At 49.3% G+C, this 13,792-nt stretch overlaps 1 non-coding gene across 1 annotated transcript; it reads right to left on the bottom strand.

Annotated features, from left to right (window-relative positions):
- Window positions 1-9,591: 9,591 nt before the first annotated feature.
- On the bottom strand, window positions 9,592-9,704 carry LOC137419691 (U5 spliceosomal RNA). The gene has a single exon (XR_010982990.2). It is a non-coding gene; the product is annotated as a U5 spliceosomal RNA (small nuclear RNA).
- Between the last annotated feature and the right edge of the window lie 4,088 nt (window positions 9,705-13,792).

The raw sequence follows: 13,792 nt of genomic DNA, 5'->3' as shown, positions 1-13,792 counted from the left end.
CCCTTAGCCCCCACATTAAAACACCAAATTTGTTAGTCTAAACAACTGTATCCATTACATCAACCATTTAAAAAGTTCTTAACTCCATCTCTTTGTATAACCTTCCAATTCTATTCATCTTTTTTCCAAAAAAACAATTCAATGATAATATAAGATAAATGAGTCTGTGAGGTTTGACATTCATTCAAAAATTCACCTCACATCCAGAACCCTAACTCAACCCCATCCCTTACCCAACCCATCCCTAACCCTTACATTCAAAATCCCATCCCTAACCCAACCCATCCCTAACCCACACATTCAAAATCCCAACCCTAACCCAACCCATCCCTAACCCAACCCCATCCCTAACCCTCACATTCAAAATCCCAACCCTAACCCAACCCAACCCCAACCCATCCCTGACCCTTACATTCAAAATCCCAACCCTAACCCAACCCATCCCTAACCCAACCCGAACATAATCTTTTTTTTTCTTTTCTTTTTTTTAAATACGTATTTCAATATTTTTTCCTCTTCCTCCAATTCTGTCTTTCAAGGCTTTCAAATTGGAAAAAGTAGAAATGGGAAGAAAGTATTTTCCAGCATTTTCTTCCCCGAACTTTCTTGATATTGCTGAAATATATGTAAAAAAAAAAATATATATATTACTTATCTAATATTGAATGAAATAACATATACTTTAATTGATTATATTAATCAACTGAACTTACCTTAAATCAAACGTCATTAAAGAAAGAACATTGTTCATTGCTTTAGAATCCAAAGAGCCTCCAAGGTAAAACTCTTTCGTTGGATTATCAAGGTAAAACTCATACTCTTGGTCATGGTTGCTCAAAAGGTCTTTAAACAAAATCGATCATTTCACCCCAGGTTGTGGCAAAAGTGGCATTTTCATTTTGTATCTCAGATACAATTTCCTGTGAGAGAAAATAACAACGTATTAATTAATTATTTTTTACATTTAATACACAATTATTATGTGTACAGACTTGGCATTTAATATGGAATATTTTTTTTGTGGGGGTAAACTTACTTTTCAAGATGACTTGGAACCAAAAGTTCACTGGAATTATGTTGAAATTATTCTAGATTTTGTTAATGTGGCCTTTAAAAGAAACAAAAACCACATTTGACATTTCAAAGTAAATAAATTGATCATTGAAAGTGATGTGTACTGATATTGAACTGAATTCACGGACAGTACTGTGTTAAACTTCTGTACGTTTTCCAGAACTATCTCTTTATTTTGCACATTAGCCCAAATTTTTTTCAACAAAAACAAAAGTTAAATTATGACTGGGATTACGGACAGTAAAATTCAGTTCAGTAATTCGTGTAACCCCCACGAGCATTCAGGAGAGCACGTACACGTCGAGGCATGCTGTTCACGAGATTTGCCAAGGTTTGGACAGGAATCGCTTGCCATGCAGTGAAAATAGCCTGCTGCAATTCATGCACAGAGGTCGGCTGCTGGTCCAAGTTGTCGATTTGACGCGTTAATTCTGCCCACAAGTTCACTATCGGATTCATATCCGGGGACATGGCAGGCCACTCCATATGCTCTGCACCATGGTCATCAAGAAAGTGTTGGATCATGCGAGCACGATGAGGCCATGCATTGTCATCTTGGAAGACAAAGTTTCCTCGAAAGGCTGCACAAGCAAATGGAAGCAATGTTTCTTCCAGAATGGCCCTGCACTTGAACTGGTTCAGGTTTCCATTCAGAACAACCTGGTCAGTTTTGCTCCCTGCATGAAAAGCAGCCCAAACGGTCACCCCACCACCTCCAGCTTGGACTCTTGGCACTATACAATCTTCGTTGTAGGCTTCATGCACTTGTCTGCGCACTCGGACGTGGCCATCTTGACGATAGACCAGAAAACTAGACTCGTCACTGAAGGTCATGTGATTCCAGTGTCCTGGCTGCCATTGACGGTGCTCTCTTGCCCACTACAATCGGTGCTGGCTGTGTTGTCTGGTCAGGCGTGGCTTTCTCAGGGGACGCCTGGCACGATAGCCTGCTTGAACCAGTCGTTGGTTGACTAGCCTTCTGGATACAGGCACATTTGTCAGTTGCTGCCACTCAGCCCTAAGCCGATTATCTGACTTGGTACGGCCATTGCAGACTAACCGGTGCAGCTGGCGATCATCTCTCCTTGTGGTTCTGCGGGGACGCCCTGGCCTCGGTATTGGAGTGGGGACACCCCTCTGAGCATTTCGTTTCAGGATCTTTGACACCTGACCTTGAGTGATGCCATACTTCCGAGCAATAGCACGCTGTTTCATGCCGGAATTTCGAAAAGCCACCACTCCATGACAACGGCATTGTCGAGTTGACGGACCATCTCCAGAGGAAGCGGCAATAACTTTTGTAGACATGCAAAAGTCGTTTTCCACTAATACAGAACGCAACAACCCTTATATACCCGATTGTGTAGCCAATCGTCAAATGTACCTGTCCTTACATTTTGTCACGCCACCTGTGATATCATCCTGTTATTGACTTCTTGCTGTGAAAGACAATCAGTGACATGATTCTTTTAACAAATAAATCACCGAAGCATAAAAGAAACTCACCAGATTGATATACTGAGTTCAGAAAGTAAACCCAAGTCAAGAAAAAAATGTATTCCATATTAAATGCCAAGTCTGTATATTAAAATAAAATATTACCTTCATTGATGAGAGATTTGAATCGAGTTTATCAAGGTGAATGTTGAGCTCCACACAGGTAGAGTCTCCAAAATGACCCCACAGGCAGAGTCTCCAAAATGAAACCAGTTTTCAAAATGTCCAAGGTAAAACTCTTTTCCTAATTTTATGAAATTTAGTGAGTCTCCAAGATAGGTTCCACAGTTAGAACCATCTAGGCAGACCTCATAATTTGTTTTTCCCAAATTTAGTTAGTCTCCAAGGTAGGCTCCACAGTTAGAACCATCGAGGCAGACCTCATAATTTGTTTTTCCCAAATTTAGTGAGTCTCCAAGGTATAACTCTTTGGCTGGGTCATCAAGGTAGAACTCGTTCTGTGGGTCTTGGTTGTTCAAAATGTCTTCAAACAAAAAATTAACTTCATTCCAAGTTGTGTTGAAAGCAGTATTGTCATTTCGTATCTCAGATACAATTTCCTGTGAGAGAAAATAACAATGTATTAATTTAATACAATATTATTATTTATATAAATCAAGCTCTGTGAATATTAAAAGAAACTTTGCTAACTCTTACACGAGTCTTGTCTAAAAAAAAAAAAAAAAAAAAAAAAAAATTAACTTACCTCCATTGGTAAGAGGTTCGAGTCCAGTTCATCAATCTGAAGGTTGAGCTCCACACAGGTAGTAGGACTCCAAGGAATGTCAAAATTATCCCATTCCATTTCAGCATGATAGTAGTCCATTCTCAAGTGAAGCAGAAAGCATGTTTGAAAAAGCCTGTGTGGTCGGTGCCTTTTATAAGAAGGGCTGGGTGTGTGTCATTTCCTGTGGAAATTCCCTGGGCAAACCTGGGCGTGTCTTAACTGGAAATGATGTAATGTCTTAACTGGAAATGATACAATGCTGGAGAGTTTATAAAGTGGGTGGGACTTAACAAAGTGGGTGGGGTTTAGCAAAAATGGGCGGGGGCTTAGCCAAAAGTGGGCAGAGCTTAGCAAAAGTGGGCGGGGCTTACAAAAAGTGGGCGGTGCTTAACAAAAACTGGGCGGGCTTACCAAAAAGTGGGCAGAGCCTACCAAAAAGTGTGTGGCACTGGAGGCACTCAAACAAGAACATTGAGGGAGGTTTATCATTTTGTCTTAGCTCAGTTAAAATATCTTGATAAAGAACCAAACTCAAACATATACTTTGTTAATATATTAGATGGTGAAGAGAGTTGGAGGAGAATTAAATTATTTCCTACGCATAAACAAATATTTGTAGGATCATTGTTTGAGTGGTCTACTCGGGATCATTGATATTAAGAGAGTGAGAGGGAGCAAATATTCGTAGGATCATTGTTTGAGTGGTCTAATGAACAACATTGAGGATAAGAGTAGGTTATATTTTGCTATAGCTCGTATGTCAAAAGGCCAAAAGGTTCGTAAAGATCAGGGTGACAGAAATAGAGGTGTTAAGGGGAAATAAGGGAAAGTGAGGGTGAGAGGAAAATTTACATGTAAGTGAATGGAGATTTGGGGGTGTCCCAGGAACAACATTTATCATCTACTGAGAGGGGACGGTTGGGTAGTTGGGAAGGGTTTTTTTTCCAATTTTACCAAACACGATGGAATAATATTTACCGATATGAACAGTGATGTGGCTTTTATTGAAATTCTTCAAATAATGTTTAGATTTTGATGATTTACGTGTGATATGATTTAACGGATGTTTATACAAATCGTTTAAAATAAAAAAAGCCTTCAATTTCTGATATTTTATCTTTTCCTTTGGGCCTCCAGATTGAAGCCCCGCTCGTCGGGCAGGTACCGTTGTTATTTACCTTTATCTAAATGTATTTTCAGCCTCTCAGAAAATTGTACTGCACGGTGTTTTTTTTTCTGAAAAATAGCATATTGTGGCGGGCACAGGGGACAATAATTCCGCGCACCAGTGGGTGGCGCGAGCGTCCAGGCGGGGAACGAAAATGCATGCCCCGCCTTTCGACCGATCGGCCACGCCCGGGTGCAAGGCGTGGTCTCAGGACATATATGCGGGCTCTAAGCTCGAGCCCGCCCAGTGCTGAAGTGCGAGCTCTTAATAAAGACTCTTTGTTTGTACCCATGCTTTGTGGCCTACCTCTCTGGCAATCGAGTCGTGTGTGCACAGCACCACACTGGTGACCCCGATTGGTTCAGCCGTTGCTGACCCCCGAACGCGCCATGGCTACCAATGCCATCGCAATCAAACTCCCGGAGTTTTGGGAGGCGCAGGCCGAAGTTTGGTTTTTGCAAGCCGAAGCTCAATTTCAACTCCGGGGCATCACGGCGGACGAGACCAGGTACTACCATGTGGTCGCCGCCCTTGGGCCCGGCACTGCCGCCCGCGTCGTGTCCATCCTTCGGCGCCCGCCGGGCAACCACAAGTACGAGGCCCTCAAACGTCTCCTCCTCGCCATGTTCGGGCTCACAGAGGTCGAACGTGCCGACCGCCTCCTGGACCTTCCCGCCCTCGGCGACACACGACCATCCGTCTGGATGGATTTCATGCTGTCCCTGCTTGGAGACCAGCGCCCTGATTTCTTATTCCAAGCACTTTTCCTACACCAGCTACCTGCACAGGTGCGCCTCGCGCTGGCCGGTTCCAAAATAACGAAACCCCGCACCCTGGCTGGAGAGGCCGACAAGTATTTCGATGCCTGCAACACGCGGTCGGTGTACGGTGCTGCCGTAGTGGATCCCGGTGCGGAGGCTCCAGCGCCCCCGGCTTCCCTCGTGGCCGCTGCTACGCCCCGTCCACTACCGCCGCCGCCACCACCACCGCCGCCGGCACGTCAGCAGCGGGGGCCACCGCCGCAAACCTGGTGCTACTACCGTGCCAGGTTCGGCCGCCAGGCTAAAACGTGCCGCCCTCCGTGTTCTTTTGACGGGTCGGGAAACGACCGGCGCTCATTTGCGGCCATGAGCGTCGGCCATTCCGGCAGCCTCCTGTTCATCACGGACACCTTGTCCGGGCGCCGTTTCCTTTGCGACACAGGAGAGCAGGTAAGCGTCCTCCCTGCCTCCGCGTCCGACAAGCAAGCCGCGGGCCGGGGCCCCGCTTTGCTTGCCGCCAACGGTACACCAATCCACACATTCGGGAAGCGTTGCCTCTCACTGCGGTTCGGAGGGCAGTGCTTTCAATGGTCGTTCGTCACCGCCAGCGTGCCAATGGCCCTGCTCGGTGCGGACTTCCTACGTGTGCATGGCTTGTTGGTCGACGTTAAGCGCAGGCGTCTCGTCCAGGCCGAAACCTTCAGCTCGCTCACTTGTTCGCTGAGCGGCTCGTTGAGCGGCTCACTGAGCGGCTCACCGAGCGGCTTGCCAAGCAGCTTGCTAAAAGGTTACGTCCCGGCGAGTTTAGTTTGCACGCTTCTGGCAGCGGACGACTTTACCCGCCTCCTAGCCAGTTTCCCGGCCCTCACGCGGCCCACCTTCTCAGCGGTGGCCGTTAAACACGGGGTGGAGCACTATATACCCACGGTCGGGCCGCTGGTCTACGCCCGGGCACGCCGACTCGAACCCACGAAGCTCGCCATGGCGAAGGCGGAGTTCGCCACGCTGGAACAGCTGGGTACCGAGCGGCGCTCAAAGTGCGCTTGGGCCTCTCCGCTGCACATTGTGCCGAAGCCCGGCAGAGGATGGCGGCCGTGCGGTGACTACCGCCGGCTCAATGATGCCACCACCCCCGAACACTACCGGTCCCGCATATCCAGGACTTTTCCGCCCGGTTGGCAAAAAACACGACCGTGTTTTCCAAGGTGGACCTCATCCGGGCTACCACCAGGTCCCCGTACAACCGGGCGATGTCCCGAAGACGGCCGTCATCACCCCTTTCGGCCTCTTCGAGTTCCTGCGAATGCCTTTCGGGTTGAAGAATGCAGCCCAGGCATTCCAACGGCTTATGGACAGCGTCTTGCGTGACTTACCTTTCATCTATGTCTACCCGGACGACATCCTAGTCGTGAGCGCGTTCCGGGAGGGGCACCTGCTCCACCTCCGCACGCTTTTTGAACGCCTGGACCAGCATGGCCTAATCATCAGCCCCGCAAAGTGCCGTTTCGGCGTCGCCACCATCGACTTATTAGGGCACCGCATCACCAGGCACGGGGCCGTCCCTTTACCGGCCAAGGTGGAGGCGGTCAGGGATTTCCAGCGACCCCGCACGATCAAGGGGCTGCAGGAGTTCCTGGGCATGGTAAATTTTTACCACCGCTTCGTGCCCCACGTCGCCCAGCTCCACCGCCCCCTGCACGAGGCCCTCCGGGGCAAGCCGGGCAAAGGTGACATCACTTGGTCGGAGCCGATGGCCGCGGCGTTTGCGGGCGCAAAGCTGACCCTGGCCAACGCCACCATGCTGGCGCACCCGGTGCCCGATGCACCGATCGCCCTCACCACCGACGCGTCGGACTACGCGGTGGGCGTGGTGCACGAGCAGTGGGTGCGTGGTGCTTGGCAGCTGCTGGCGTTTTTTAGCCTGCAGCTTTGCCCACACGAACGCCGCTACAGCACCTTCGACCGCGAGTTGCTCGGGCTCCACCTGGTGGTCCAACACTTCTGCCACCTGCTCGAGGGCCGCCCGTTCACGGCTTTCGTCGACCACAAGCCCCTTGTGTTCACGATGGCCAAGGTCGCCGAGCCATGGTCGGCATGGCAGCAGCGTCACCTCTCTGCCGTGTCCGAGTATACGACGGACATCCGTCACGTGGCGGGTAAAGACAACCCGGTGGCGGATTGCCTTTCCCGGTCCGTCATGCACGCGGTCCACCTCGGGATCGACTATACCCGGATGGTGGAGGACCAGACCACCGACCCCGGCGTCCAGGCCTTACGGACCGCCATCACAGGCCTCCGCGTCTCTGAGGTGCCGTTCGACGCCGCGGGCGTGGCCCTCCTGTGCGACGTCTCCCTCGACCGGCCTCGCCCCATCGTGCCCGCTGGCTGGCTGCGCCCAGTTTTCGACGCCATCCACGGCCTGTCCCACCCGGGCACGAAGGCCTCCCAGAAGCTCGTCGCGGCGAAGTTCGTCTGGCATGGCCTCAGGAAGGACGTCCGCGACTGGGCCAGGACGTGCCACGCGTGCCAGCGTGCAAAGGTCCACCACCACACCCAGGCCCGGTTGGCCCCGTTTACGGTGCCCGAGCATCGGTTCGACCACGTGCACGTCGACTTGGTGGGACCTCTGCCCCCCTCGCGGGGGTTCACCCACCTCCTCACCATGGTGGACCGCACCACACGGTGGCCGGAGGCCGTCCCATTGGCGGCGACGTCTGCGGCTGATATGGCGCAAGCTTTCATCGCCACTTGGGTTGCCCGGTTCGGTGCCCCCTCGGACATCTCGTCCGACCGCAGTCCCCAGTTCACCTCGGAGCTATGGGGCGCGGTGGCGCAAGGGCTCGGCGTAAAACTACACCGCACCACGGCCTACCACCCCCAGGCCAATGGCCTGTGCGAGCGCTTTCATCGCCCGATGAAGGCCGCGCTCCGGGCCAGCCACCGCGATGGCAGCTGGGCCGACAGGCTCCCCTGGGTCCTGCTGGGCCTCAGGACGGCGCCCAAGGATGACCTGCTCGCGTCCTCGGCGGAGCTGGTCTTCGGGCAACCACTGCGGGTACCGGGCGAATTTATCCCCGACTCCACGGCTCCTTGGTCCGCAGCGCAACAGCGCTCCACCCTGCAGGAGACCGCCCGGAGGTTCGCCCCGGTGCCGACGGCACACCACGGTTGCCCGTCTTCCCACGTCGCCCCGGAGCTTCGCACGGCGGAGTACGTCTTCGTCCGGCACGACGCCCACCGGGCACCGCTACGGCCCCCGTACGACGGGCCCTTCCGCGTGCTGGAGACCGGGGACAAATATTTCACCGTCGACATCGGCGGTGCCCCGGATCGTGTCTCCGTGGACCGCCTCAAGCCGGCCACCTCGATCTGGACCACCCCCCGCAAGCAGCTCTGCCTCCGCGTCGAGGCCGCCCCCCGGTGGTCAGACCCCCGGCACCCCCCAGCCCTGCAGTCCCGCTACCCCCCAGCCATGCACGCATCGCCAGGGGGCGTTTCGGCTGGGTCATCCGGCTTCCCTGCAACTCACCCTTCAGGTGCGCGGGAATTCTGGGGGGGCGCGTATGGCGGGCACAGGGGACAATAATTCCGCGCACCAGTGGGTGGCGCGAGCGTCCAGGCGGGGAACGAAAATGCATGCCCCGCCTTTCGACCGATCGGCCACGCCCGGGGGCAAGGCGTGGCCTCGGGACATATATGCGGGCTCTAAGCTCGAGCCAGCCCAGTGCAGAAGTGCGAGCTCTTAATAAAGACTCTTTGTTTGTACTCATGCGTTGTGGCCGACCTCGATGGCAATCGAGTCCTGTATGCACAGCACCACAATATTAATGTCGACTTGTTACTAGACATCCGAGTCGACACGCAAATCTTTTAGAATGATGATTGTCCTCGTTCGGATAAACTTATTTCAATGATGAAATGAATGATTGTCCTCAAATGTTTTGAGCCCTTCCCTTGTGCCACCTCCACAGAGGGGAAACGAATGAGTGACCGGCGAGGGAGAGTGGAGCCACATCAGTCGTTTCCTCCCCTCCCACCATTCCCGCCTCCATCTTACCTTCCTCCTCAAATATTTTGAAACATCGTGCTATATATTGATTTTAGCCCAAACAATAAAGATTCACATCAAAATTATAGTGTCGGGATCTTCACCTAAATGTAATAATTTTGTCCTTGTCACACACCTGTCCACTAAATTAGTCCGAATCCATCCACAACTGTTTGGAGACAGACGAACAGACAGCGGTTAAAACATAACCTTTGCACACCTTCGGTCGTGGACATACTATGCAAAAGGTGAACACACAACTTGGATCCACCAGCAGTAGAAGTACTAAAACTATTCTGTTTTTATATTTAAATATCGCCCGGTACACACAGGGCATCAAAAAATATTCAGACTCGTAAACGTTCCTCTCCACGGAAATCTTTAGTAAAAGGCGAAAGATTTATACGAATTGAAGAGAAACCAGAGTATGACTTGGTCATCTTTGTCTCAACCTTTAATACACGTATAACACATTGACATTAATGGTGTTTATACAATTATCTCAGATTAATGTTTTTACTTTATTCTCTCATTTCCAATTTAATAAGATATAATATTTCGTCGGTAATTTATACATTTAGGTTAAAGTTGTCTTCATTTCACCATTATATTTTCCAAATTAACGCGTTCCTCATTCATATTCAACCCAACCAGCCAATCACAGGGCACAACGTCCTGACGTCATTACAATAAACCTTGGCTCATTTTACTTTAAATTCTGTGAGGAAATAATTCTGATCAACACAGCACGATTTTAATATAATTATTTAATTCTCACCAACAAAGCACGATTTTAATATAAATTATTTAATTCTTACCAACGCAGCACGATTTTAATATAATTATTTAATTCTTACCAACGCAGCACGATTTTAATATAAATTCTTTAATTCTTACCAAGCAGCACGATTTGTATATAATTATTTAATTCTTACCAACACAGCACGATTTTAATATAAATTCTTTAATTCTTACCAACAAAGCACGATTTTAATATAAATTCTTTAATTCTTACCAAACAGCACGATTTTCATATAATTATTTAATTCTTACCAAACAGCACGATTTGAATATAATTATTTAATTCTTACCAACACAGCACGATTTGAATATAATTATTTAATTCTTACCAACACAGCATGATTTAAATATAATTATTTAATTCTTCGCAACACAGCACGATTTTAATATAGTTATTTAATTCTTACCAACACAGCATGATTTGAATATAATTATTTAATTCTTACCAACCCAGCACGATTTCAATATAATTATATAATTTTTACCAACACAGCACGATTTGAATATAATTATTTAATTCTTACCATCACAGCACAATTTGAATATAATTATTTAATTCTTACCAACGCAGCACGATTTGAATATAATTATTTAATTCTTACCAACACAACACGATTTGAATATAATTATTTAATTCTTACCACACAGCACGATTTGAATATAAATATTTCTTACTCATCCACACAGCACGATTTTAATATAATTATTTAAATCTATCCTTTCTTTGAATGTTCTTTCTTAAAGTTTTTTATGCATGAGAATCAAACTTTGTTTTGTAATGGTTTGAGCGTCTGTTGAGAACTTGTGATGGGGAGGATGAGAACCTGGTGTGGGGATGGGGATGAGGACTTGTAATGGGGAGGATGAGAACTTGGTGTGGGGATGGGGATGAGGACTTGTGGTGGGGAGGATGAGAACTTGGGATGGGGGTGGGGATGAGGACTTGTGGTGGGGAGGATGAGAACTTGGTGTGGGGATGGGGATGAGGACTTGTGGTGGGGAGGATGAGAACTTGGGATGGGGGTGGGGATGAGGACTTGTCGTGGGGAGGATGTGAACTTGGTGTGGGGATAGGGATGAGGACTTGTAATGGGGAGGATGAGAACTTGGTGTGGGGATGGGGATGAGGACTTGTAATGGGGAGGATGAGAACTTGGTGTTGGGACGGGGTTGAGAACTTGGGATGGGGATGGGGATGAGGACTTGTCGTGGGGATGGGGATGAAAACTTGGGATGGGGATGAGGGTGAGGACTTGTGGTGGGGAGGATGAGAACTTGGGATGGGAATGGGGATGGGATTGAGCACTTGTGGTGGGGATGGGGATGAGAACTTGTGGTGGGGAGGATGAGAACTTGGGATGGGGTCGGGGTTGAAGACTTGTGGTGGGGAGCATGAGAACTTGGGAAGGGGATGGGGATAAGGACTTGTGGTGGGGAGGATGAGAAATTGGGATGGGGATGAGGACTTGTGGTTGGGATGATGAGAACTTGGTATGGGGATGGGGATGAGGACTTGTGGTGGGGAGGATGAGAACTTGGGATCGGGACAGGGTTGAGGACTTGTGGTGGGGAGCATGAGAACTTGGGAAGCGGATGGGGAAAAGAACTTGTGGTGGGGAGGATGAGAACTTGTTGTGGGGATGGGATTGATGACTTGTAATGGGGAGGATGAGAACTTGGTTTGGGGATGGGGATGAGGACTTGTGGTGGGAGGATGAGAACTTGGTGTTTGGATGGGGATGAGGACTTGTAATGGGGAGGATGAGAACTTGGTGTGGGGATGGGGATGAGGACTTGTAATGGGGAGGATGAGAACTTGGTATTGTGACGGGGTTGAGAACTTGGGATGGGGTTGGGGATGAGGACTTCTCGTGTGGATGGGGATGAGGACTTGTCGTGGGGATGTGGATGAGAACTTGGGATGGGGATGAGGGTGAGGACTTGTGGTGGGTAGCATGAGAACTTGGGATGGGGATGGTGTTGAGGACTGGTGGTGGGGAGGATGAGAACTTGGGATGGGGATGAGGACTTGTCGTGGGGATGGGGATTAGAACTGGGATGGGGTTGAGGGCTTGTGGTGGGCAATATGAGACCTTGGGATGGGGATGGGGATGAGGACTTGTGGTGGGGGGGATGAGAACTTGGGATGGGGCTGAAGACTTGTGGTGGGGAGGATGAGAACTTGGGATGGGGATGAGGAATTGTGGTGGAGAGGATGAGAACTTGGGATGGGGATGAGGACTTGTCGTGGGGATGGGGATGAGAACTGGGATGGGGATGAGGGTGAGGACTTGTGGTGGGGAGGATGAGAACGTGGGATGGAGATGGGGTTGAGGACTTGTGACGGGGAGGATGAGAACGTGGGATGGGGATGAGGACTTGTGGTTGGGAGGATGAGATCTTGGGGTGGGGATGGGGTTGAGGACTTGTGTTGGGAAGGATGAGAACTTGGGATGGGGATGAGGACTTGTGGCGGGGAGGATGAGAACTTGGGATGGGGGTGGGGATGAGGACTTGTGATGGGGAAGATGAGAACTTGTGATTGGGACAGGGATGAGGTCTTGTGATGGGGAGGATGAGAACTTGGGGTGGAGATGGGGATGAGGACTTGTGATGGGGAGGATGAGAACTTAGGGATGGGGATGAGGACGGGTGGGTAGTTGGGAAGGGGGTGGGTGGATAGTTGGGAAGGGGACGGTTGGGTAGTTGGGGATGGGACGGATGGGTAGTTGGGAAGGGGGCGGGTGGATAGTTGGGGAGGGGATGGGTGGATAGTTGGGGAGGGGATGGGTGGATAGATGGGGATGGGACGGGTGGGTAGTTGGGAAGGGGAGGGGTGGGTAGTTGGGGAGGGGACGGTTGGGTAGTTGGGGAGGGGAGGGGTGGGTAGTTGGGGAGGGGACGGTTGGGTAGTTGGGGAGGGGAAGGGTGGGTAGTTGAGGACTGAAGTCCTATTTTACATCGTGTGGATTTTCTGCGCTGCTGATATAATAAATATTATTGTGGGAACAACTACCCACTAAATTAAATCTCGAGGTCTCGCTTCGGCAATTTTTCCTCAATCCAGGAATCACGGCCTTTAAAACAGGAAAGTTTGTGATTTACGGACGAATTTTTGTTAAAAATAAATGGATTAATTTAATACCTTTCAAACACAACCATTTTCACCGTATTGTTGTTCGACACCAGAAATCCTTTGGAATGAAGCGATACGGACGGAGAAATAGTGGAATGTGTGTACGTGTGTGTGTTGTGTGTGTGTAGTTGTGTGTGTGTATGTGTGTGTGTATGTGTGTGTGTATGTGTGTGTATATGTGTGTGTGCATGTGTGTATGTGTTGTATGTATATGTGTGTGGGTCTAATATTGTATACTGCATATGTATGATTTATGTACACGTGTATTTGTGTAGCTACACGTATATATATGTATTGATGTACACGAACGTATGTGTGTGTGTATGTCTGTTTGTTTGACTTGATTGATAGTATTTCATCTGTTGTTGGTGTATCAAAGACCACATGGACCGAATTACTCTTGCCGCGTCCACATTCCTTGTTCTTCTTTGTGAAGCTTTATTGAGTTGCATTGGTTAGTTCGGCTGATGCTTTCCTCTTCCTTTTGCCTTGTTCCGGAACCATATCCAATAAATGCAAAACATCAAACTCGGGTCTTTTTTTTATCCTATTGTAGTTTTGTTTAAGTCAGGGAAAGTAA

Source organism: Myxine glutinosa, chromosome 1 (genome assembly GCF_964187855.1).
Source record: "Myxine glutinosa chromosome 1, kmMyxGlut1.1, whole genome shotgun sequence".
NCBI lineage: Eukaryota > Metazoa > Chordata > Myxini > Myxiniformes > Myxinidae > Myxine > Myxine glutinosa.
The sequence above is the reverse complement of the archived record's forward strand: the minus strand, read 5'-3'. Positions and strand labels throughout refer to the sequence as shown.